The sequence below is a fragment of the Podarcis tiliguerta genome, assembly GCF_965153285.1.
Source record: "Podarcis tiliguerta genome assembly, chromosome: 3".
NCBI classification, from domain to species: domain Eukaryota; kingdom Metazoa; phylum Chordata; class Lepidosauria; order Squamata; family Lacertidae; genus Podarcis; species Podarcis tiliguerta.
The window spans coordinates 55153043-55180634 of NC_139536.1; the positions used below are offsets into that span (position 1 = coordinate 55153043).

Below are 27592 nucleotides of genomic sequence, written 5' to 3' on the forward strand. Positions count from 1 at the left end.
TTAATAAATAATAATAAATCTCTCAGTTGTAAGATTCAACCCTACATTTCATTTTTACTTATATTTTAAACTTTCAGGGGGAAAATAATATTTTTTAATTTCACAACACTTGGATCTGTAACTGGAAGCCAGTCAAGGTCCCCTTTCTGTTTCCTGGTGCACTCCCCACTTTCAGCAGAAGATGGCTTTCTGAATAACCCATGATGTAACCCAACTGTTTTGCCTTGGGGAAGGCTGCAAAAAAGCTCCCCCCCTTGTGAAATTGACAAATAATTGCACCCTCCCTTCTCGTCCTTAGCTTAGTCCATCACCTACTTTCATCCACATTCCCATCCCTCTTAACTTCCTATTGTAGCTGTTTATAGACAGACATAGACATAGACATAGACATAGACATAGACATAGACATAGACAGACATAGACATAGACAATATATATGAGACACTGCTCCTGTGCAAACCTTTTAAAAATAAAAAGCAATTAAATGACTGGTCTTTGATTTGCTAATATTCCCTCATTCTCATGTCCCTTCACTCTCAATTCATGTTTAGTTGTTGATTCCTGTTTGTATTTTTTAAAAACAATAATAATACAGAGGTTTTCTGCTAAAGCAGTTACGTTCAAAACTGATCTATTATAAAATGTTGATTTATGTTCTGCAAATGTAGCTCCAGCAAACAAACACTCCTTTTCCTGCCAATTCTTCCTGAAGGGCCAATTATATTATTAATTTTATTTTTAGTACAGCTGTTTTGTGCAAGAGCAAAAAACATCTGCTTTAGTGCCTTTACCAACAACCAGTGTGAACGGCATGCCACATCCTTTCCTTTGGACTGATAGAAGTAGGCTGGGTAGAAACAGATAGCACCCATTGAATTGTCACCCCCACAATGCGCTATAGTACATCCACAGCTATGTAAAATGCACTTTTGTATTCAATTTTCTTCATTGGATTAACCACGGCTTGGGAATACAGTGGTGCCCCGCAAGACGAATGCCTCGCAATATGGAAAACCCGCTAGACGAAAGGGTTTTCCGTTTTGGGTGTGATTCGCAGGACGAATTTGCTATGGGCTTTCTTCGCAAGACGAAAATGTCTTGCGATTCCTGGGTGTTTTTTTCCGCTCCCCACCCCCTTTTTCTAAGGCACTAAGCTGCTAATAGCCTTTTAGCAGCTAATCCGCTAATCCCTTAAGCCTTTAATAGCTGCTAATAGCCGCTAAACCGCTAATAGCGCTAATAGCGCTAATCCGCTAATGGGCTTGCTTCGCAAGACAAAAAAACCGCTAGACGAAGAGACTCGCGGAACGAATTCTTTTCATCTTGCGAGGCACCACTGTATCTGAACTAATTGGGGAGAAAGTGCATGTTGGATGAGGACATTGTGTAAAAACAAAAACAACAACCCTGTGAAACAGGCACCTTTAAATCTAAATTCAACTCTCATCCGGGTGAGACCACTATAAATTGTGATCTGAAGCAATAATAACACTCAAATAGTTACCATATGTGGCTCTGAACCTCAGCACTCAAGTGATAATGAAGATAACAAAGATGACACGTAAATCTCATGAGAGGTAATCCACAACGCAGAAAAATACTGGGATGAAACTTGTTTAAATAATGTATTTTGTCTACACTAGGCTATGGTTCAGTTTGTGTTTCAGATAAATATATTACAGTGGTGCCTCGCAAGACGAAAAGAATCCGTTCCGGGAGTCTTTTCGTCTTGCGGTTTTTTTGTCTTGCGAAGCAAGCCCATTGACGGAGTAGCGCTATTAGCGCTATTGGCTAAAAAAGGGCTAAAAACGGCTTTTTAAGGGGGGGGATTAGCGGTTTTGCTGCTAAAATGCTTTTAGCAGCTTAGCGATTCAGAATAAGGGGTTTTGGAGCAAAAAAAAAATTTCGATTTTTTTTCGTCATTTTTCGTCTTGCGAAGCAAGCCCATAGGGAAATTCGTCTTGTGAAGCGCCTCTGCAGACGGAAAACCCTTTCGTCTTGCGGGTTTTCCGTCTTGCGAGGCATTCGTCTTGCGGGGCACCACTGTAACTGATAAGACATAAGTTATAGTTGGATCCTGAAACCCGCACATGAAAGGGTTGTGGCAAGGCTATGGAGAGAACAGGGTAGGAAATTAATTTTCTGTTTGCCTCATTTCACAGGCAGATCTTTGGTTTCAACCTACAGCCATACAAATTATTTTATAACAGTTTTTAAAACATTAGAAATTTAATTTAGGCAATGTTAAAATTAATGGTGTTCTTCTGCAGAAGATAAAGACATGTACACGCACAAACACACAATCTAAGTTTGGGGGGGGGGCGACACAGCCATTCAATCTACATTTCATTTGCTTGCTGTTTTACCCTCTCTAAATTCAACAACTGTATTTTGTTAATTGATTGCACACTACATCAAAATTGGTCCTTTATGAGCATGCCTACAATGCAGCAGAAGGCCCAGCAAGTACCAAAGGCAAACAGAGAAACGCTTAAGGATGATTCATCCTTGGGGCATTTTCATTCCAGCCTAAGGACATGCCTTTGTCTCTTTAAGGAAGAATCCCTGAAAGATTAGCTTTGCTGCTATGCCTTCTGCAAACTTTGTGTCCTCAAACTTTGTGCAGTCCAAGTGGGTAGGGTTCATTTCCTGCTACACAACAGCGTTTGCAAAGAAGCTCTGCTGACATTGGTCAACTAGATTTTATTACCATAGGTGATAATATAGTCATTGTGCAGTCTGCACAAAAGCATTTTGCAATGAAGCTATTTTCACATTCTTTGCTATACTGAAATTCTGTTCAAACATCTTTTTCAGATAAGATATTGGTAATGTTGGGAGAGAGCAGAGGTGTGTAGCAGTTCCTTAAAAATTTGAGTGGAAATTATACTGGCATGTAGAGTTGCCATATTTCAAAAAGTAAAAATCTGGACAGAAAGGTTTTTGAGGGCTTTTTTTTTTTTTTTTTGCAAAGTTCTTAGCTTTGACCTAAGCTGGGTTGTTGTTTTTTAAAACTGCCATATGTCCGGAGTTTCCCAGACATATAGCCGATTTCCATCCAGATACTGCCTGCAGCTACAGTATTCCATATATGTCCAATAAATTCCAGATGTATGGCAACCCTACTGGCAGGGCAGTTTTAACTAATTAATTACATGATTAGTTCTCACAAACAAAATTAAATAAATGGCTCAAACTGTTTTTTATAATATTAACTGCTTCCTGTCTTGTCCTTCTGCTTAATTAGGGGGGTTTCAAGATCATACAGTATTCACTCTAGTACCTAGTCTTGTTTTTTAAGAGAATCCTTAGCAGCTAGATCTCAGGTTCAGTTCCTAGCCTCTCCAAAACTGGATCAGGTGATTAGAGCAATTTCTGCCTATAACCTTGGGTATGCTCTGCTAGTAAATATAGACAGAATTGGGCAAAATGCACAAAGAGTGTGATTTTATGTAAATCAGAGCCTAGTGTTCCTAATGCCCTGTCCCACGGAATGGATAGACACACAGATTTTCCACAAGTGATAGCTTGTTTTTTAAGGTAAGGCCTGCTTTTGTGGAAGGAAGGAAGGAAGATTACATTTGGATAGAATTCAACACTAGGCTAATAAGATTGTTCTGTCAGCACAAGCTGGCTCCTGCTATAGCTGAATTGAATCCCTCCCTCCTTCTTACATCTAAGACATGTAAGAAACACAGTGGAGGGGCGGGAATAGTGCAAATATACTGCCTGGTGTGGAGGGTGGACCAATGATAGAACCTTTCAGTGGCAGTGCGCTCTCCCTCATTATGGGAAAATTTAAAAGCGTTCCTGTTTGCCCAGGCATTTGATGGTTAATAGACACTGTTCCTGACAGCCTAGAGATCAGTGGTTCAGATAATGTTTTAAATGGATTAGAATGTTCTTAACTGTTTTAAGAATTTTTTTAAAAAAGCTTTATCTTTGCATTGATATATCTATTGTGTTCTTTGGAGGGAGGGACATAAATCCAACAAACAAACTAATCTGTAGCATATGAGGGGTTAGACTATATGACCCCCGTGGTTCCTACCAACTCTACAATTCTATGATTCTAAACAGCTAAAGAGAAGCCCCACTGCTTGCAGTCTTTTAGTTCCATGGCCTGAAAGGTTTCAGATCTTGTCACAAAGAACAGTCAAGATTCTTCAGACAGGTCCTCTGCTAGGCATCTGTGGAGTATGCAGATGATTAAGAGGTGAGAGACATTTTGTCAGCTTCTCCACAAGGCTTTTTGGCTCCATGGGGGTCATTTAACAACAAATCCCTGAGCTATGAAAGCAGATGTGTCTGGAAAGAGATTCTCCCACAGTGAGCTGGAATTATTCAAGGTAGTAGACAGACCAATCTGCAGTCAGAAACCTGGCTACTCTGTATGAGGATCCTGGAAGCTGAATTTAAATGACAATCCCACCAAATTTGAGATCTCCATTTCAACAATACTGTACTTAAGAAGCATTTGCAATACAACCTTAAAGAAAAGCACCAGTTGTTCTAAATATAGATACATTTTGGTATTTTATTAGGTCTTACAAACAGAAGAATTTTGCTAAGCAAAACACAACTGTCTTTTTCTGCAACGTCCAAGAAACAGGTGAAAACAGCTACCTTAGCTGTTTGTGAGCCTACTTGTATTGGTGTAATTTTTTACCAAGTCACACATTTCAAAGAAGTCTCAGAAATCAAACATGTAGCTGTACATACCAATCTTCTTTCCTCCTGTTCAACAAATATGGTAAACTATGCCCAGGTAACACATGCTGTTGAGCAGTTATGCGGCTACTTTAATAAAGGATTTTCTGATACTTTGCCCAAGAGTGCTTATTCTTCCCACATCTCAATGCTGGTACTTTGCAAAAAAAAATTACATTGGGAAGTGCATTCTGTCTATAGGAACATATTAATCATTTAGAGCTACAGCATGAGAAAGGAGTTCTTTGCTTGATGTTTGACCTTCAAAGTAATTCTCCAGGATTACTTTATAGTCCTTTTTTTCTTTTTGTGTTGATTATGCAACTAGGGTCACCAAACGTTCATGGCACTTTACAGAAAAGAAATTGAAACATATTTGAATCTTAAATTAATGCTTTAATTAATTGGCATGTGCCTTTGGTAAGGAAAAGATGATTTCCAGAAGAGGAGCCAAATTGGTCTCTTGCACCAAAAAGCAAGAGTCCTTAAAGCAGCTTTGAAATATACTCAGAGTCCTGTAGTGATTTTATGCTCTTTATTGCAGCTTGTAAAACAGTGATTGAATTGCCCCCCAAACCTCAAGCTTTTATATACATTATTTACACAATGAGTCCCGTCTGACTGACTGATTCTGCTTCCCTCCTGGAGCCTGATTGGTCTTTTCCTGAAAGCCAATCAGTTGTTGCATTCTAGGATCCTACTTGCCTATTGTTCTAGGATCCAAGCTTAGTACATAACAACCTTAAAGTTTAACAATCTTCTTTGGACAGATGTTTTGGACTACAACATCCATAAGCACTGACTATTGGTCATGCTAGCCAGGGATGAGAGGAATTGTAGTCCACCATCTGGGTGACACCAAGCTGAAAAAGCCTGATCTAGGCTATAGAGAAGAATCAGAGGTTTAAGCTAGTTGAAAGTTGTTGCATTGACAGCTTGGAGCAAAATTGTTTACATTTTTTACTGGTCTATTGCTGCAATTATATCCTCTGCATGGAGTCAACTTCTCTCCTCACCTGCACATGGCTTGCATCAATCCTGTATGAACTCTTTAAGAAATCAGCCACTAGATGAGTACAAAGATATGCTTACACTTAAGTATCCAATGAAGAAACATGCAGCTGTTTCGTTTTCGTCTGTAAAAATTGTAATCAGAAATCTCTTCGGAGCATCTACACCTTAGGAGAGAAGTATGCAGTAAAACTGCACTGATTTCCTCTGCTGTTTTACAGTTTGCTTTTAAAGAAATGTTGTGCCTTAATCTTGATAGAGGGAATTCAATCAAAATTGTGTGTGGATTGACAGCATGTTAGACTGGAGACATAAAGGAAAATCATATGAGTGCAGGCATACTAGCAACACTAGCCCAGGATCCTTCCTGAAACCTATTCAGATGACTTCTTTGCTCATGAACAATTCTCAAAACCTTAACAGTTGATATGGGTTGCAAAATAATAGCAGCAAACAAACTTCTGGCCAAAGTATTAGTGTATGTTATTTTTGTGGGCATGTTAACAGATTTGTTTTTGTTCATTTGTTTACAGAAATCAGACCTTGTGGTTTTCTGCATTATTCCTAACTAGAAGCTGAAGTTTCAGATTTTCAAGTTAAATTAAACACAGCTTTCTCAGTCAGTAAAACACCCAGTGGCTCCTATTGTGTAATGAGAAAAATTGTTCTGGCAATTCAAATACCTATCCAAATCAAATATATTCTTCTGAATTACATTTTTCAAAAACTGTTTCAAACCAGGATGGATTTATTTTAAACAATCTGCCAAAATAACTTTTCTGGGAAATTCCAGATTCCTGGCTGCTGCTGAAGTATGCGGTAAAACTGCACTGACATAAAAGTCCTTTGTAGAACGTAAGATAACGGAGGATCACCAGTCAAGGCATAGATTCATATTGCTTAAAACACATTTGTTTCTAGTCACTATAAGAACTAGATTTGGGAGGGGGGCACTCTACAATCTAGATCCTTCTCCCTAAAGATATATCTCTTTCACACAAATTGTGCATTTACATACTGTGGTATCTTCCAGCACTTAATGTAACTAAAATGAAAGACATCTGGTATCAAGTGTGCCTGGAAATTAAAATCTCTAAGCTGGAAACCTTCCCTGTGACTTCCACAGCTGGTCATAGCTGCTCAGTGGATACAGAAAGGCACACAACAGATGTTTAAATGCACCCATCTCTTATTATTAGAGCACATATTCCAGGGGTGAACCCAGATGCTGGAAATAGTTTTTAGGGATAATCTCAGCCCTATAGTCAGCCTTCTTAGTTAGGTGGGACATTTGGGGAGGGTGGGGGCATAGCTGTCAACCGTCCCTTATTTGGCGGGAAGCTCCCTTATCCCAGCACTGTTTCCGCTGCTGTCCCGGATTGATGATGTCCCTTAAATTTCCCGGGTTTCAAAGGAAGCAGCTCCTCTCCCTCCCTCCCTGCCGGCCAGGGAGGAGGGAGGCTCCAACTGTGTTGCTTGGCTGCATTGCTCACCCAATAAGGAGTCTAAGACAACTTGCAACCCACCCACCTCTTTTTTCACGCCACTGTAAATCTGCTCCAAACATATTAATGGTGGCGTGGGAAAAGTGAGCTGAGCATCTTCCTGTGAAGAAAGTACATGACCACAACTTGCTCCAGCTGTACTCTATAACTTCACCAGACCAGCTGGGCTGTGTGACTTGGTCTAAGACCCAGACCAAACTGAGACAATAATTTATGATATGCTAAGTAGACAGGAAGGGGGCAGCTAAAGCAGGGGTGGGAATCCATGATCCTCCAGATGGTGCTCAACTACAATTCCCTAACACTGACCATTGGCCATGCTGGCTGATGCTGATGGGTGTTGGGTTCAGAAGCACCTGGGGGCTTCTCATCTAAGTTCTAAAATGAATTGACCTTCCTCACATCAACAAAGAAAAATATTATTATGATGTAGCCAATCTTAATCTTACTCAGAGTAGATCCAATGAAAATGACAGACATGACCATAAATTTCAGTATGTCTCTTCTGAATAGAACTTGGTTGGATATAACCCAATCTTCATCAGCAACAAAATCGTACCTGTCATGGACCATAAGGACCTACAGCATGTGACAATGTAAAAACACAACTGATTGACTCCAAGTACCTTCAGAAAGTCAAGCATCTAATGTTCATACAGAATCTATATCAAATAATTGACAGTTCTTAGCCATCTAAACTAAATTATATGTTTTACCAGTTTTTTAAATAAGGGTAACTATATAGACAACAACCTCTGACTCCTTCATCCTATTTTTTAGAAGAAACAGGCTATCAACAATAATATTATTTGGTATGCAACTATTTAGTGATCATGAAAACCTTTACTAATCCCTTTTAACCAAGTGGTAGACTGACAAGCCAGTTGCACTAACTGATCCTTTAGTTAAGAGTGGAGGTTTATCTTTGGTAAGTAGAAAAGTATAGGAGACACATTTAACACTAAGCATTTAACACTAAGGTGAGAAAGCCTTGGGTCAGTGATGTAGGAATGCAACAACTGCTACTAGAACACTGCTGAATGATCCTTGAAATGTAATGTTTTGGCTGAATGACTATTGGGAATTTGGCGATAAGACAGAGATATACTGTGCTTGCTTAAGGCATTTTTCATTCATTTCATTGAGGATTGTACAGGAGAACCTTCTGGTGAATTGTGCCCTATGTGAGTCAAGAAATGAATCACATGAAAGCACCAGTGTGATAAACTATTGCAGGGAAGAGGCTTCAAGGATAAAAGGTGACATTTTGTTTGCCCCTTTGTAAACACACTGATCCTTTGTTTTTGCTGTGGCCTTGTCTGTTAAAGTAAAGGAATGCAAAAGAAAAGAAGTTACCATGCTGCAGTGTGGTATAACTATGGAACCAAAGGATACAACAACAAAATTGTGTGGCTTTGCAGAACACATTTGTAAAACGTATTATGCAAAAGCAGCATTGTCGCAAACTTGTTTACTGATGTAGATTTTGAGAGGATTCAAACTTTTCTCAGGCTTATGCTAAAACTCTGGCGAGGAAAGCAAACAATAAGTAACATATTAAAAATAATGACCTCTCTCTGCATTTTATTTTTGCATCCTTACTTTTTTTCAGGCGAAGGGAAAGGTGCTTTGGTAGACAGAGAAACCACACTGCATATCACAGTTAGTGTTGCAAAGTAAACTTTGGCACAACCCTCTGGATTAAAGGCAGCGTATAGCAGTAGCATCCTCAGTTGTATATCTGATACAGTGATTGTGACTGGAGAACATTATAATTTACAGTGGTACCTCGGGTTAAGAACTTAATTCGTTCTGGAGGTCCGTTCTTAACCTGAAACTGTTCTTAACCTGAAGCACCACTTTAGCTAATGGGGCCTCCCGCTGCCGCCGGAGCACGATTTCTGTTCTCATCCTGAAGCAAAGTTCTTAACCCGAGGTACTATTTCTGGGTTAGCAGAGTCTGTAACCTGAAGCATCTGTAACCCGAGGTACCACTGTATATTTGAAAGTCCTCTGGTCATGGAGATCTATGATATGGAACAGCAGCAGACAGTGCAGTAGAATGGGTGGGGCTGTGTTGCTCTGGTTATCAAGAAGGAGCAAGTTAGTGGGGAGCTTGACCCGGGGACAGGGGTCAGGAGAGCCCCACCCATCCTAACCTGCCAGTCATTAGTGATACAGGGTATACCAAAGCTTACTTTGGTATTCAGGGACATAAAAAACTTTAGTTGTTTTCTAAGTTTTCTGATTGAGATGCGTTTCAGGGACGCGGGTGGCGCTGTGGGTTAAAGCCTCAGTGCCTAGGGCTTGCCGATCGAAAGGTCGGCGGTTCGAATCTCCGCAGCGGGGTGCGCTCCCGCTGTTCGGTCCCAGCGCCTGCCAACCTAGCAGTTCGAAAGCACCCCTGGGTGCAAGTAGATAAATAGGGACCGCTTACTAGGGGGAAGGTAAACGGCGTTTCCGTGTGCAGCTCTGGCTCGCCAGAGCAGCGATGTCACGCTGGCCACGTGACCCGGAAGTGTCTTCGGACAGCGCTGGCCCTTGGCCTCTTTGAGTGAGATGGGCGCACAACCCTAGAGTCTGTCAAGACTGGCCCGTATGGGCAGGGGTACCTTTACCTTTACATTTAAGTTTTCTGATTGAGATGCGTTTCAGACTTTTGCTCAAATAAAAATTGGGAACCAACTTCTAAAGAAGAGCATTTGATTTTGCCATTGAAATACATTGCTTAACTTTCCCTGGATCATTTCCATGGTTTCCATGGAATATTACACCCTTGTAACTTGTAATGCATGAAAAATAGTTTCAGATTTTAATATACTGTTTTTAGAATCTTTCTGTAGAATTTCCTGTCTCAAGTGTTGGGGAGGACATCCCAAAGTTATGAGGCTTAAAGGTCTTATTTCATAGTCAGCAACAGCTGCTCAAAATTTATTTCTGAAGAAGGAAGACAGGCACGGTACACTCCCACTCCAATGGGTCCTCATGCATAAATCTTGAAGTAACTGGTTCGAAAATACTGAGGTCTGCTGTACTCAACTCCAGATTGAAAGGGTAAAGAATAAGCCGCGATTATTTAACAATATGAACCCAATTTATATATAGAGAGAGAGATTATTTCCCCCATCTCCAGTTAAAATTAAAACTGAACCAAAAATGGATTTCCATTTTTAAAGATTACTGTGTGAAGTGGACCTTTTAAGCGATTATTTGGGAAGACCTGTTCACAGGGTGAGAATGCTCACTTGTTCAGAAGGGCTTCATTCTGGTTTGGCTTTGTGGCATTCTTACATAACCAAATCTGATTGAATACTTGGCAATATCATGAGGTCTACTCAGAGTGAGGGCAGTGCTTCCTGCCCACAAGCTGAATTGGGTTTTTGACACTGTGATGCAGCCAAATCTGATTAGTTGCATAGTTGCATGACAGTGTAACATCATCACCATGCTACATGACCTCTACTTGGTTGTGACTGCCCGAGAAAGAAGTTTCTGCTTTAAATATACATCAATGCTGCAGATCAGGGAAGGAAGCAACTCTGAATAAAAAAGCCAAGTAAGGTATTTTTGGATATACTTTTCAACTTCCCAATGTTTCGCTTTTGTACAGGTACCCAACTGTTTTTGGACTACAGTTCCCACCATCCCTGACCACTGGTCCTGCTAGCTAGGGATGATGGGAGTTGTAGTCCAAAAACAGCTGGAGACCCAAGTTTGAAAAACCCATTGTAGAGGAAAATTTGGCACAGCCATATTAAGAACTGCTGATATGTGTCAAAATATTATTTGGCTGTAACAAAGGAAGTTAGGCAAAATACACACCAGAGCAGTATTTTTTATCAGGAACAACCAATATGTAACAAAACAGAAAGCAAGCTAGAATTCTTCATAATCCTAGACGTTAAACAAAACCATTAGAGGAGCACAAGCTGGCATGATAAAGTCACATCTGTAGAAACTATCATAAGGTGAATTCCAAGAACTGTGGTGCAGGCTTCATAAGATTACTCTCTGCTAGGTACTAAACAAATTTTCCTGGCTGACCCTCACCCCTATTTTAAAAACATTGTTGTTTGGACTTGTCTGTTGCAGATAAGCAAAAGCTGATTTCAGATAACATTCCTCATCAAAAAACTGTTCCTTCTTAAAAACTGTTTTATCTTCAATAGGCTTGCATAGACCTATATTACTCTCTGCTAAGGCAAGGAATTTGCAGTCTTTTTTGATCTGAAAGCTAGCAGGTCAAGAAAAACAAGAGGTCCCCCAAGAGCACAGGATAGCTACTACAAATTGAAGGTCTTTTGACCAATAGCTGTGTACTCGACCACGCACATTATAAAACCCAGGCATGTTGTTTTCAGAAAACGTCCTAAAAAGATGCAGCAACCTGGTTCAAAACTTGACACGGAGTACCAGGGAAGCCATTAGTAAATTAATTCTACAGACACCTAGGGCACTTCCAGGTGGGGGTTATACCTCACAAGTGGGTTTTTGTTGCTGCATGCAGGATTGATGTGCAAAAGTCCTCACATTTTGTTTGAAGCCCTAACATTAAGTACTGTGATTACAGTCTTCAAGGTAATCCCGCACGCACTGAGATTTTGAAAGAATAGGTCCTCTGAATTGGTTTGTTGAAATTCCATATACCTTCAGCCATCAGTGAAATAGGTACACTTCCATCTTTTGAGCCACTGGCGGCGGGGGAATGGCTATGTTGTGCTTAGGCAAGGAGCAAATGGAAGTAGGAATATGATCATACAGACGCCCCCACAGGATAATTAACTATAGACCCCAGCATTTGGCATCCCACTAAAACTTCACCACACCTAACAAACCAGTGACCCTCACTCCCCGCCCCCAAACAACAACAACAACAAATCGGCAGTGACTGCAGAAGTGTAACAGGTGATTTTATTTTTACTAAACATGTAGACAGCGGGATGCAGGTGGTGCTGTGAGTTAAACCACAGAGCCTAGGACTTGCTGATCAGAAGGTCAGTGGTTCGAATCCCCACGGCAGGGTGAGCTCCCATTGCTCGGTCCCTGCTTATGCTAACCTAGCAGTTCGAAAGCACTTCAAAGTGCAAGTAGATAAATAGGTACTGCTCCGACGGGAAGGTAAACGGCGTTTCCGTGCTCTGCTCTGGTTTGCCAGAAGCGGCTTAGACATGCTGGCCACATTTCCCGGAAAAACTGTCTGCGGAAGCGGACAAACGCTGGCTCCCTCGGCCTTTAAAGCGAGATGAGCACCACAACCCCAGAATTGTTTGTGACTGGACTTAATTGTCAGGGGTACCTTTACCTTTAAACATGTAGACAGTGCGAAAAAACGGTGTGCATGAGCAGTCTGGGCTGCATGTTCCTACACCACTCAGAAGGCTGCACCTTTCAGTTCTGAACTGGGGGGATGGGAGGTTTTTAAAGGGGGTATTGCATTGGTGATCCTGCAGCACTTTGGGCCGCACTGTGCAAGTAGACAGCACAGATCACCCAGAGGGAAAGTGGGCTGTGGGGGGTTCTCCTTCATTACCCCTCAACTCTCTCGCCAAAGCAAATCCTCCTTTGGTTCCCTCCCCCACAAACGCCGCACCATTGCACGCATGTTTCCACACAGCACTTCTGCAATGCCCTCAGCGCTGCCTTTCGATTGCAATTTCCTGCTTCCCTGGAAACAGAGCCCAACCCCAGGTCAGTTGCCCACTGGAGGACTAAGGCCCCCCTCCCTCTTTGCAACCCTCACCCCTGCCCCACCTTTGCCTACAACTGCTTGCAACATCCCCACTTAATGTGCTTTCCACACCTTCTTTGAGTGTCTTCTTTCTTTCTTCTTGGTGATCACTTGTAGCCGAGTAAGATTGTCTTCCATGAATACAACAGTGAGTCTGTATGTGACTGTGGCGACCAGTTCTGGATCCACACTTCCTTCCACAGTGGGGACATAGGTTTCCGAGCGGGAGTTGATCATGGTGAGGGTTCGCCAAACGTGCCATCCTCTTAGCTTGTTTCTCCCTTTCGTCCTGAGTTCGAGCATCTTCAAAGTCCAGGACACCTTTGGTAAAGGCTGTTTTCCAATTGGAGCACTCACAGGCCAGTGTTTCCCAATTGCCAGTGTTTATACTACATTTTTAAAGATTTGCCTTGAGAGAGTCTTTAAACCTCTTTTGTTGACCACCAGCATTACGCTTTCCATTTTTAAGTTTGGAATAGAGTAGTTGCTTTGGAGTGTATCCTGTGGTCAGTGGGGCTCGCTGAGCATTCCCCCACCTCCATACATCCCAGTATTATGTTTTAGCACTGCAGCTGCTCTGGGGAGATTCAGGGAAGGGGTTAAAGGGGGGGGCACATTTCCCAGATGGGAAAGAGCTGGAAACGGCTGCCATCTCCCTTCCTGCTCTTCTCGCTCAGGAAGCTTTTTGGCTGCTCACAACACACTCCCTCATCCCTAAGCGCTTTTTCAAACATTTTGTTTTCCATATTTGAACCATTTTATGTTCTCATCTCTTCCCCTTCCCCCCTGCTCTTTTAGAGGTAGCAGCTATTTTGTGTTAGCACACAACCCTGGTGGCAGCTATTTTCTGACTGGTGCCCCGACACCTCAGAATTCCCAAAATCTTCCCCAAAACAGGGATGACAGGAAAAGGCCAACCCAGTTTGGAAAAAAGCTCTACCAGAAGACACTAGGAATTAAATAGCTTACAGGTTCTCAGTGCAGGTTTCAGTAATGACATTGAAGCTTTGTAATTTTTGACTGCTCATCTGCTTGGTGCTCTATATACATTGGGGGGGGGGGAGTTCCCAAGGATTCCTGATTTTTTAATTTTTTTACTTGACTATACTTTTCTCTCAGCTAAAGTAAAAGCATCATAAAATTTATCTTTTCAATACATAAATGATAAAATGCACATCTTTCATTTTCAATTTCATACTCAGATCTTCCAGTTATATCTGTTTGGGCATGCTTTCTTGGTTACTTATAAATGAAGAGTGGAGATCTCTAAAACTATAGGTTTCTTCACATATGGCATTTTCCTACATGGAGATAGACTAGTAAGAAATTGCTGAACTGTGGTAACGGAAAAGCAAACACAGACGTGTCCCTTCAGCTTCCTCAAACAATGTTGTTGTTTAAGCAGGTCACGTACTGCACATATTTGATTATTTTTTAGCTTTAAGAGTTGGGTTTTTTGTTTCAGGTTGCTGAACAAAAGCACAGAGGGGAGTTCATTAAGGATATTTTCTAGAAACAATTATAATCTCTATAATTATTTTCCTTAACTGCTTAATCAACTGGAATACAAACCAGTTATGCTGGACAAATATAATTTATACTACGCCTCTGTTCAAAAGGATTTTTCTCAAGTTTAAAAAGACATTTCACATAGAGAGATGCATTTTTAAATACGTGACTATATGTGAATTTGAAAGAAAAAGCTTTGATGGAGAATGTTACCAGACCTCACAGAAATATCTTACTCTTTTGATTTCAATCACATTTTGGTTTAAGCTTAGGATGAACCACATTAAGATTCCAGTCTTAATAAATATTAAGAAATTTAGTGAGACTTACTTCCAAATAAATGTGCACAGGGCAGACTTAGCTAATCATCCACCATTTTGGTTTTTTTAATTATTTGACATATCTAAACAGAGCCTCTTACATTGGGCTGAGTCAGTCCAGGGAAGCTTACTACAGTGATACCTCAGTTTTCCAACAGCTTAATTCCCAAAGAACTTGGAACTCAAACACTGCAAACCCGGAAGTAGGTGTTCCAGTTTTCTTTCTTTTTTTAAAATAAAGTTTTTTATTTATACAACAAGAAAAACAACAACAACAAAAAACCAAATTACACACAAATTACAAAAATAACCATAGACACATAATTTTCTTAGCAAACAATAAAACATCTATTGGTCTTAACACTAAAGGCCCAACCTCCCGTCTATTCCATATTTCAAATTCATATTACTTATTGCCAATACACATTTTTTTTCATAATTAAACTTATTCTAATAAATCTAATTTCTTATATCTACCTTGCAACTATTACTGAAGTTCCTCGAATGCTGCAACAGAATTTAAACTACTATATTTATTTTTCAGATATTCTTTGAAAACCTCCCATTTAGAAACAAATTCCTGTTTTGATTTATTCTTTATTTTTTCTGATAAACCATCTAATTCGGCATATTCTGTCAGCTTTTGGATCCAATCTTGTATAGAGGGGATTTCATTACTCTTCCATTTCGCTGCGATCAAAACTCTTGCCGCCGCCGCCGCATATAAAAAGATACCCTTCCTCTTTTGTGGAATATCCAAATCTGTTATTCCTAGGAGGTAGGCCTCTGGTTTTTTATTAAAAGAGATCTTTAGCATTTTTTGCAGTTCTGCATGCATACTCTCCCAGAATACCTGTATTTTCCTACATGTCCACCACATATGGTAGAATGTTCCTGAGTCTCCACATCTCCAACAATTTTTATACATTTTTGAAAGTTTCCATGGTGTTAGATACCATCGATGTTGCATTTTTTGAAAGTTCTCTCTAATCGTGTAACAATTTGTGAATTTCCAATTGATCTTCCATAAATTTTCCCATTGGGCCATGGTTATTGAATGGCCAAAATCCTGGGACCACCGGTTTTAAAACTTTGCCCCGGAAGCCAAACGTGCTCCTGAGCTGCTGATTTTACTGTTGCGCAGCAGTTTTGAGTACCCCACATAGTAATTAAGGCTTTCCCCCTCTCATTTTACCCTTAAGCAGCAAACTGAAGTGTTCCCCCCCCCCCGCATCGTAATGAAGGCTTTCACCCTCTCCTTTTACCCTTAAGCAGCAAATTTAAGCCCTGCCCCCATCATAATTAAAGCCTTCCATTTTTGATTGCTCTGTTCTGAGGTGATATTTGGTGCTTTAGTTTTTGCTATTTTTTGCGTTTTTGTGTGGGTTTTTTCATTTTTGTGTCTTGTGGCTTGTTTTCATTTTTTGATCGATTGATTGTGTGACTGCAGAAATGGATAAAAGCCCCCCATACAAACAATGACTATCATCAGGTAAGAAAAAAAATTAATTGTAATTTTTATCATCTGCAATACTGTCTTATTTATTTTATAGTACAGAACATTGATTATTGCTTTCATTTTGTGGATCAATGGTCTTGTTAGATAGTAAAATTCATGTTAAATTGCTGTTTTAGGGGTTGTTTTTAAAAGTCTGGAACAGATTAATCCATTTTGCATTACTTTCTATGGGAAAGTGTGCCTTGGTTTTGGAACGGACTCTCGGAATGGATTAAGTTTGAGAACCAAGGGACCACTGCGTGTATAATTATCCCAATTTTCTCCACATAAATACCTGGCCTTTTTTTCCAGGAAAACACTTAGGCATTCAGTATTCAGAACTCAACTCAGGGTTGCCATCCAGTTAGTTTTTAACTAACAGCATCAGATATTCTACAATAATCATTCTTTAACTTTTTTTTTTTTAATGGAACTGTGACCGTCTTAAACAATAAAGATTGTAAATAGGTTTTTGTGAAGATAAAAGTTGGATAAAGGCCTTAAGGTTGGATAAAAATGTGTGCTTATGTAATAAACAAATACATAAAATATATGCAAACTCAGAGGCTCTAGTAAGCTGTGTTGGGCACAAATAGTGGTTTCAGATAGTGATTCAAATGCCTACCTGCATGCACACTAGCATCCAATAACATTCAACCAAGTCCTGATGGGTATCATGTCACACAAGCATCTGCATATATACAATTTTCATTTGTTGCACACTCCTCTTGCTGGATCAGGGAGAAACATCTGCAACCTCCGTGCTACAACACAGAATCTTGCAGCTATAAACTATTAGCAAGTAAACATCTGATTTTGATTTCTATATATGAGTGAAAACAGAATGTATGGATTACATTTATTAATACAGTAATTTAACTTTCTGTGGGAAAAGTTATGACCTGTTCTTATTTACTACCAAATTGTTGGGGAAATGTGAGTTAAGTTAAAATTACAGTTGAAGCCATTTATCAATTAGTCAGTGATTAATTGGTTGATCTGTTGATTACAGATTAAGTATACAGTTGTAATTAATCAGCATAGACCATCTGAACTCTCCTGCTGCCACTGCTGTTACCTGAGTCTAAGGCCGATTCTCTGAAGGAATAATGCAAAGCCCACAGTATTATATTAGCAGAGGAGCTCTTAATATACAGGAAATCATTTTTACCCTGGGAGGCAGACTGCTTTACAGTTATATATAGAACAGAGAACAAAAGAGCTGGTTCGCATGTTGTCCTATCTTTTAGAATGTTTGAGAAGAAAGGTCATCTTATATATCAGTTACTGATTAAGAAATAGAAAGCAGCAAGCAAGAATAAATGGGCAATAAAATGGGAAACCCAATTCAATGTAAGCAAGTGGAAAAAGATGCATATTGGTGCAAAAAATCCTAATTTCACATATGTACTCATTATGTCTTAACCGGCAGTGACAGACCAGGAAAGAGTCAATGAAGAAGTTGACCCAGTGTATGGCAGTTGTGAAAATGATGTACCAAGCTAGATGGGGTCTTTAGGAAAGGGATTGAAAATAAAACTCTCAGTTTCATAGTGTCATTATACAAATCCATGGTATGGCCACCTTTGAAATGCTGTGCAGAGTTTTGGTCACCACACTTCCAAAAGTTATTGTAGAACTGAAAAAACGATCAGAAAAAGGCAACCAAAATGATCAAGGGGGTGGAACAAAGCCCCTATGAGGAAAGGTTACAGGTTTTGTGTTTTCTTCAGTTTTGAGGAAAAGTGAGTAAGAGGAGACACGATAGAGTTATTTAAAATGCACATTGTTGAGAAAGAGGATGGAGAAAAGTTTTTCTCCCTCTTTCATAACTGCAGAACTAAGAGCCATCCACTGAAGCTGAATGTTAGAAGATCCAGGAGAGACAGAATAAGGTACTTCTTCACACAGCACATAGTGAAACTATGGAATTTGTTCCCACCTGATGCAGTCATTAGTGAGTACTAGCAACCAGTGGGACCCCAACAGTTCTAAGTGCTGATTACAGAGAGGGAAAAGGGGGGGGGGGCAAAGCAGTAGAGAGCTCAGCATGGTGTGCCCACAGCACTGGATTGGGTCTGCCACTGCAAGAATGCAGCACAGCCTCTGCGCCCATGCAGCCTCACCAGCTGCTACTGGATGAAGTGGTAGCCATCATATTGAAAGAAAAATCCGTGGAAGATTTTGCTGGAGACAGTATGACTCTGAATACTAGTTGCTCCTCTTAAGTGGATCAATTTCTCTGCCATCAGTCCCAACACTGTATCTTGGCACCTGTTCAGGAGCTCATTGAGATCTGCATTAATACAAATCATACACACAATTTGCTTAATTGTGGCACCTGCCTAATTTTTTCATCACCCAACATACTGTTTTATGGTATGCTTTCATAGCTTCATGTATTCCCTTAGCGTTTTGCATGTGCCCCCTTTTGAAAGGGTTAATAATTACTCACAAGCCCTTTGTGTTCCCTAACCTGCATGGAACTACTGCATATTCTATCAGTCAATAAGCACATCTTTAGCTTCTCTTAAGTTTTAGTTAAATAGGAATTAAACTCAAATTTGTAAACAGGAGGGCAGAGCATCTTTTTAATGAGTGCAATTACATGGCTTTTGCCTTCTGCTTCAAAATGGTATGATTTGAATAATGTCATGGGCATTGCCAAGGCGGGCAGGGAGGAGCAGCTGCCACCCCATCAATAAAAAACACATAGCAAACTGAGGTTCTGGCCCCCCATAACAAAAGGCTTCCCCCCCTCCAACAAAAATCCTGGCCATAGCTGTCAACATTTCCCTTTTTTAACGGAAATTCCCTTATTCCGAATAGGATTCCTTGCAAGAAAAGGGAAAAGTTGACAGCTATGATCCTGGCTACGCCCATGAAAAATGTTCAATCCAAAGACAGATATAACAAGAATTACAATGCTGTGCTCCCCTCCTCTAATACAAACTGCTAGGATCTTCAAGTGCCACAATCAGTGCTATTTCTCCACCCCAACAAACTATTAAAAAATTTTTTTTTTCAAAGGAAATGTGGCTGACCATTTCCAGTTTGCATTCCAAACAAAACCTTGCTACAGTTAAATAGTTTAAAACATTTGCACTTGCCTGTAAGAAGATTGATAGTCACAAGGGAGCCTAGCAGCCACTCTCAGGCTGGAGTGGTTTCAGTTTCAGTTTCCCTTGACCTGAAAGGTCTTTGGGCACAACAGGCCCCTCAGGAAAATGGCGCCAATGACTCAAGCAGGAAGGGGAAATGGGATTCCCTCAGAACAATGACATACGTGGGAATGTAAGCAGACACCTGGGCCATTCCCTGGCAAAACATGGCAGCTGGGAGGTATGTTAAACAGGTGTTACTCTGGATGTTTCCACCAACTTCTAGGGGCGGGCGATGGCAGAGTAATTTGAAGAAGTGCATCCTGCCTGAATTACCTGACGTTTTGGAATATCCAGAATCTTCAAAGTTTACCTGACCAACAATACATGTTCCTGCCTGTGCGCAATAACTTATAAGCTCATCCTTTTGGAGTGAAGCGGGAAGTGAAGTAGCTTGGTGGAAAATACCTTCTCAGATACTGTTTCTTCACCAAACAAGATGGATGAACAGGGATGACCCCATTCCAACAGATCTCATGCCTCTTCAGAAGGATACATGAAATGAAGGTTGATTGATTTAAGCATAGTGTGCGAACAACACATCCAGTTGTATGCTTTTGCCACTTGATTTCTTTCCTCTTCCATTGTAGTCATGAGACATATACTTTTTCCAACCAGTCCCCTCTCTTTGTTCCTTCGGACAAATAGCCGTGTAAACTTGAGACTTCAGTTTCAACCAATTTGTATCTGTTCTGCCAATTGCTGCATGCTATAGAAAGAGCCCATAGTACACAAACTGGAGCAGATCAAAAGGAGTAATATTCTTTGTTTGCCTCTTGTGACTCCCGTGGAACCCTTACAGGACTGATCCTTCTTTAGCAAGGAAGACCCTTTGGCCTAGGAATTGGAACCATGCTCAGTAAGGGTTTTTTAAAAGTGAATGAATAAATATGCAGCATTATGTTGCAACTCTACTTGGTTGAGCATTACAGCTGAATTATACCTTTTTACAGCTGAGGGTAAAACAATGAAATGCAGAATGACTGGGAGGAGACCATGGGAAACGATACCTTTCTCAGAAGAAAATGGTAAGTTCTTAAAATATGCGCCATTAAAATGATGTCAACGTGAGTGATATAGGAGCTAAATGTGAACTGGGAAGTCTTTGAATCTTATCTCTGCCATTAATTCATTTGGTTGCCTTGGTCAAGTCTCTCTCTTTTTCTATCTCAGCCTAATATTTTACTTCTGCAATTTACTTCTTGCCTAATTTCCCAGGTTTACAGAGATAATGCAACGATTTCCAAAGATGACCCTCAGGGTCCCTTCTAAGTGTACAATTCTGTGATTGACCTGGTATATTGATGCTGGTTTATGAATATTAGTATGTCAGTAGATCCAAAGTGCAGTTGTTTGCATAATATCATCTGAAGCTTGGGTTTATTTATGCACAAAAAATAGGATTTTCCTGGAAAACAATTTTGGTTGCCAAATTAGATTTATCCAGTCTGACTCCCAATTTGATAAATCAGCTGTGTAGTATCACAAGTATGTGCCCTGCATTTTCTAATTCCTGAGTGGATGAGAAGGTAGGGGTGGAAAGACTGGAAAGAGCAGTTTGCTTCAAATGGGGAGAACTCAGCATTTGAAATGATAGACCATGATGTGGTTTGGGGAAACCTGCTATTCATCCCTTCATTTAAGTAAACATATGGTACACAGTGATGTTGGCATGTTCATCCTTTATGCACAGACTTATACTACAGCCAGCTGAGCTTAATTTTGGTGTTCATATTTGAAAGTTAGGAAGCCCATTTTGACACTATTGACTTTATGTAGTGACAGAGATGTTTGTTTAAGAGCACAGCAAATGACAATGAAAGCCTAACCATCTCTGTTCCTAATCCCACTTACTTGGGAGGAAGCCCCATTGAATTCAATAGAGCTTTCTTCTGAGTAAAGTGGGATTAGGAACATAGCCCCAGTGTCAAACACTGCAAGTCAGCCTCAGGCGATAAGCAAGACTATTGGTACCTCCAGATCTAGACCATTGCTTTATTGGGGGAAAAACACAAAATATACCAGATCCCTACACAGTCTGAAAATGAAGGACAACTTTTCTAAAGTTTACCATCCATTTACTGAATACATTTAAGTAAAGGAACATGACTGGCAGCAGGCAATCATCTATGAGAAGATTATTTTAGGAAAACATTCTTGGATAATATGAAGGGCAACTCTGGAATTTTGCTGCTGTTTTTGGAATGCTACTGCTCTCTTCTTGTATCCTTCATTCCATTCTCTTTCTTGTTTTGATCTCTTCATTGTTTTTATTGCCTTTTGTGTATTAGAAAAGGAAAGTAAAAACAACTGGGGGGGAATGCATCCTCTGTCACCTACTTCAAGGGTTATAACTGCATTTCATTTCTGAAACTGGTTGAAACGTATAGATGGAGTGAATATTCAATTCAATTTTGGCAGGGGGGTCCCCTGCAGTAAAATCATTCAGAAGTCACTTAGCTTTATCTAATCAAAGAATCATAGTCCCCACTGAGGTGATAAATCTGCACAAACCTGGTTTGTATTTATAGTACTACAGTGGTACCTCGGGTTAAGAACCCAGTTGGTTCTGGATGTCTGTTCTTAACCTGAAACTGTTCTTAACCTGTGGTACCACTTTAGCTAATGGGGCCTCCCGCTGCCCCCGTGCCTTCGGAGCACGATTTCTGTTCTCATCCTGAAGCAAAGTTCTTAACCCAAGGTACTATTTCTGGGTTAGCGGAGTCTGTAACCTGAAGCGTATGTAACCCAAGGTACCACTGTAATTCATAGAATATAACTTTAGAAAGACTGAATATGCGCCTGTGAGCTTTCAAAATTTGTTGTTAACTTCTCATTGATTTCTTTGCCTTTCTCAGGTACAATGTGTGTAATTGGTTGGCTTTCTGGTAACTGTTGAGTTTATCTAGATTTTTAAACAAAAGAATTCGGAGGTGTGATAAATAGTTAGGAGAATTTTGTTATTTATTCAATAAAAGTAAATCCCCTCTTCCTCCCAAAAGAGCTGTAGCGATTTAAAATAAGTTACTAGCTTTGTGGTGCTTCCTAAAGAATTGCAAACAAAAAATCAAATTCACACACACAAAGAATTTAACTTTCTTTCATATTAATCAACTACTAAGCAAAATATAAGCACATCTGCTCAGCTACAGCTATCTGTGAACAAACAATTTATCATTTTTGTTGGTTTTGCATTAATGACAGCTGCAGGGTTCTGGCTTAGCTTCAAGGTTTCTGCAGAGACATATAGAATGACCCATGTGTAAATGTATCTGACAAATGCCAGTGTCTGGTTCAAGAAGAAAGAGAAACATTTAGAGATATATATCAGCAGCCAACCATTTGTAAATTGAGGCTGGAATACATTTATGCAACTGGACTGGTGTTTAAATAAAGTAGTGAGAGATTAATTGAATATCTTGAGCTTCTGAAGTCTGACTTACAGCTTTCTAAGATTCAGAAGATTGATTCATTGCAAAACCAGATTTGACAGGTATTTGCATGGTAACACACATGTGGGATCCAGTCATGCTGTTGTGTCCACAGAAAATCCTCCACTAGGACCAGGTAAAAGCTTCCTATATGATATTAGTGGCTTGAGCTGGCCAATTCTCTCTCCACTCCCCACCCCGCTTCTTCCTGTACCATCTCAGTATGTCACACATTCTGGGAACTCATGTGTCCTTGCCAGGCCATTTTGGTGGGGTGTTAATGCAATTTTTAATTTTATTCAAGCATTTGGTACACTGTTTTTCATCAAGAAAAAGATTGCAACCACTCTTATATCCACCCTCCTTATACTATACTAATTTGATGCACCTGTGTACTCCTCTGTGAGTTAGGGATGGACAAGATCAAGCGGTTGGATGGAGCCTTGTATTTCTCTTTCCAGCAATTCCTGCAGCCAAGCTGGTGCCAAACATATTACTCTGCTTTCCTTTGTTTCACATCAGTGAGGCCAAGAGGGGGGCATCTTGTCATCTGGGCAGCCCAGGACCTCCATACACATTGGCCAGGCTTGGGCCCCGGGAGGCGCAGCGGTTTGACTTCACTCTCAGATCTAATGATCCCTATCTCAGAGTTAACAACTGCTATATAGGATTTTTTGTTTAGGGGAGTTGATCTGTACAGAGATGGTCTACTTCAGTGGTTCTGAAGCCTTTTTCTTCATGAACCACTTGAAAATTACCAAGGATCTTGATGCGTCATTCAGTGATTTTTCTGCCATTGTAACTCACTGTGCTAGATGCTGTAGGACTATTAACTTGTATTTTATTGCTTCTTCTTTTATTTCTTACATATCCAGTGCTAGTCCTACGCAGAGTAGACCCAATGAAGTTGATAGACATGACTAAGCTCATTCATTTCAAAGAGTTCCTCTGAGAGGAACTTAGTTGGATAGAATTTAAACCGAAATACAATATAAGATATAGAATGCAAAAAAATACAATTAAGAATCAATATGAATATTTAATGCACAGCTGTACCACCTCCTGTCTTCAAACACAAATTCACAGACATGCCATCGTCCACCTGAATGCAGCTTGTGGACCACTGGCTTCCCATGGACCACAATTTGGGAACCCTTGGTCTACTTTAAATGGTCTGCAAGACATAGCAAAAGCAGTAGAAAAGTTGGAAATTCAAAAGGAAACTATTAAATACTAATTGTTGTGGTTTGCATACAGCAATATATATATATAGAGAGAGAGAGAGAGTGAGTTCCTATAAATTTTATTCATGAACATTTTGTTCTATGCTCATATTGCACACGATTCCCTTTCCCCATGCTTTTTAACTCTCAGAGTGATTCCTCTTTTTCTGCCAAGCCCTTTATTGTATGACAGCTTATGCAAGCTAACGTCTTCCAAATGTCCTTTAAACTTTTTGAATGAAAAGGTTTACTTTGGGAATAAATATTTGAGCTTTTGCATGAAAAACACTTCAGCAAATGTACATTAACTCACACACATAATAATGTGTATATATAATACACTGTAGTTTGGATTACTGATCTGGGAGTTGCAATTTTGACCACACTTGTAGAAATATTTGACTGTAACTGATTTGTTACATAAACAAATTGGTTGCAAACCAACAATGTACAATTATCCAGCTACACCCCAACAGCCATTTTCTTGTCACCAAATGTTTCTAAACGGATAGTCTGCTTTTCCACTTTATGCTGCCTATATTTCAGCTTATTTTTCTAAAAGGTGGGGAGCGGAGCACACATATCCAGGGGAAAGAGCTGTCAGCCAGGCAACAAAGATATTGCAGTAAAAATCTGGAAATCGAGGATAGTGTTTGGACCAGTGCATCATGGTGTGCTGGTACTTCTAAGTGGTTTAATTCTTAATGAATTGTTTATGAAACCTTGAAAATTTTAATTTTGTAGGATGCTTACATCCTAACTCTAGAGCCTCTTAGGATAAACAAGTGGTGTGCCTCACCCCTTTTAATCCACCAACTCCCACCAAGTTTGCAAAAGCATTTATTATGACATTTATATCCCACCTTTCCTCAGAGCTTAAGGTAGTGTACATGGTTTCCTCCCCCTCACCATTTTATCTTTACAACAACTCTGTAAAGTAGGTTAGGTTGTGAGACAGCAACTGCCCTAAGGATACCCAGTGAGCTTCAAGAGAGAGTTGCAGACTTGAGCACTAGTCTCCTAGGTGAAATCCAACTCTTACCACCACACCACACCACACCACACCATACCACCTTATAATAAAATGCTCCTCAAACCACAAGTAAAAAATTAAGATTTCAACACTTTAGGCAAGGCAGTCTGAGAAGCCTTGGGGTTGCTTGGAATTGAGGTGAAAAAGGATGGAATATGGACTGATAGGTTCAAGAATCTCACACTGACAAAGGAGAACCTAGTTCTACAAAAACCCAATTGGCACTTTTTGAGCAAGTCCTTTGTCTTAGCTGCTGTTACAGTGCTTTACTTCTGTTGCTTTCCTTCCAAAAGCTTTGCACACAGCCACATTGTAAACAGAAGGAGGAGTTTTATTATTTTCTTCAAGCAGATTTAAACTTGGATGCCCTTAATCCTGCTCTGTAGCTCTTAAAGCTCATAGTTCTCCGAAGGAACAGGTGAAGATTTAGTGAACTATCTTGACAGGGTTGTGCATTCTGTTATTAACACGCTTTCACCATCCTAAGGATACCCTCAAATCGTTAAGTAGATTTGCCTACCACATCATTGACAGCATGAAATTTATCTGAAGGTAAAAATAGTTTCTTATAATGTATGACCAGCAAACAAAGCAATTAGCACCTTTTATTATTAAGTCTCTCTGCTCCACCCAGTTCTGTATTACAGGGGTCTAGAAAATGAACCATATTTTTCTTCAAAAGCATTGCACTGTTCTAACCAAATCATATAATTGACAAAATGAATGGACATCCAGTATCCAGAAGCTCAGTGATGCAATTTTTGAGGATTAAAATTGAGTTTATTTTCGGGCACTTGTCATATGTTTACCAGATTTGAGACAATTGTGTGGGATGGATTGTTGATAAGCCTCTGAATGAACGGAAGACTGCGGTGCCTGCCTGGAGTTAATGCAATCAAACTGTTTTCAATATGCAATAGTTGTTGGAAGGGAAATACTGTGCATGCTATCACTCACACCAGTAATGGTCATGAGAAATGATTTTGAGAAACAATATTGCCAAATTATCTGTCAAAATAGTGTGTTATGCTGACAATCTGTCAGCATAAACTTCACGTCAATGCATTTTAGATTTCTGAAAGGGCGCCAAATTTGTAACACCCAAACTAAGGTATTGTGGTAATTAATCCAGTGCTAGATGTCTGCTCCTGCAAGGAGGCTTCCCAAACCTTCCTTTTCACTGCAACTTCCTAAGCACATCACCAAGGAAAGGCCTAGGATGTGCTGCAATAGGATGGGAGAACTGCTTAAAATCTGACTGAGGTAGCTTGCAAAAGCTACTTTTGCAAGCTCTCATTCTCCAATTCTTCCCTCTACTGCACTGCCTTGCTCCACTTTCCAGTTTCCTCCCCTAAGTGTCCCTGGTTCCTCAAGAGAGGTTTTGGGGGGCACAGTAGGAAAGAGAGAATGAGAGGTACCCTACTTACACAGCACTGGATACTTGACGGACAGTGCCAACTGCTGACTAGAAGCAGCAGCAAATACATCATCCAATAGACAATAGTATTTTGGTTCCTCCTGTTAACCTAACACTATAATGCAGTACAGTTCTGTTAAAGTACTATCCAAAAAAGGGCAAAGCTTCTTTCAGCAACCTAATACTGTACTGAACCTATGTACATTTTTTAAAAAAATGCAAGTTGCAGGCCTGCATATAAAGATTTACCTCTGTTGGCTGTAAAAAGAAAGAAAGCTTGTTGACATTTGGTATATTGAGGAGAGTACAAAGCAGTAAGCCAGAAACTTGAACTCATTTGCAAAGACCAATAACAGTGAGATACATGAAGTTATGAACATTTCACAGCTGTTTGGCCACATGGGAAAACAACAACACTTATTTTCAATTTCTGTAAAATTCCTGGGCTATTTTATGAAAAGAGAGACCTGCATTTGAAACCCTAGCTTCCCCGAACCCCAGTAGGTAACACTGAAAGATAGCGCAGACATTCCCAGATAATTTTGCTTGGTGCAACAGCTGCTGAATTCAAGAAGCTGCATATATACCCCATAAAATGCATTAAACTGCGTCAGACAGCATTATTCTTTTAATGTTGATTTTCTAGGCTGACCCAAGTGAGGTAAAGCATCTTAAATAATGAATCAAAATCTTAAAAAGTGGAAAAGATATTTCTGTATCATTTCCCACTACCTACACCCACTAGTTAGAATGCAGGAAATAGCATGTCTTGAAAAACATTCCTTAACACTGCCACTTTATAATAAATTAGTTAGTACTGCTTTTTAAAAAAAAATAAAAAAAATTCTTGCTTTGGTTTTTTTATTACAGAAGGGTTTCAAGAAATATTATATTTATTTGCTCTGGTGTATTCCAATATCGTTGCAGAGATACATGATAGGCATTCTTCAAATTCATGGAAGCTGCAGAAGTCTGGAAAATAGAAAAAAAGTTAAGTATTTCAAGAATTCCTTTTTTCATTGTTTGAAGAAACATGTCTTTTTTTG

The 27592-nt window shown here is 39.9% G+C and overlaps 1 protein-coding gene and 1 long non-coding RNA gene across 4 annotated transcripts in view; one reads left to right on the plus strand and one right to left on the minus strand.

Moving 5' to 3' along the window:
• Positions 1 to 27592, plus strand: part of LOC310675037 — a 67344-nt gene that overhangs the window by 10876 nt on the left and 28876 nt on the right. The window contains exons 2-4 of one of the 3 annotated variants that reach the window (XR_014509865.1): positions 19669 to 19949; positions 20396 to 20470; positions 27474 to 27536. This is a non-coding gene — a long non-coding RNA (uncharacterized lncRNA). Of the gene's footprint in view, positions 1 to 19041; positions 19950 to 20395; positions 20471 to 22300; positions 27537 to 27592 lie in introns of those variants that run through there. The other 2 variants (XR_014509866.1, XR_014509867.1) reach the window with 2 other exon arrangements.
• The window catches only part of MTHFD1L (methylenetetrahydrofolate dehydrogenase (NADP+ dependent) 1 like), a 108928-nt gene continuing 107054 nt past the window's right edge, over positions 25719 to 27592 (minus strand). Inside the window, exon 28 of the mRNA XM_083434832.1 lies at positions 25719 to 27518. The gene's annotated coding sequence lies outside the window, so the exon portion shown is untranslated. The remainder of the gene's footprint in view (positions 27519 to 27592) is intronic.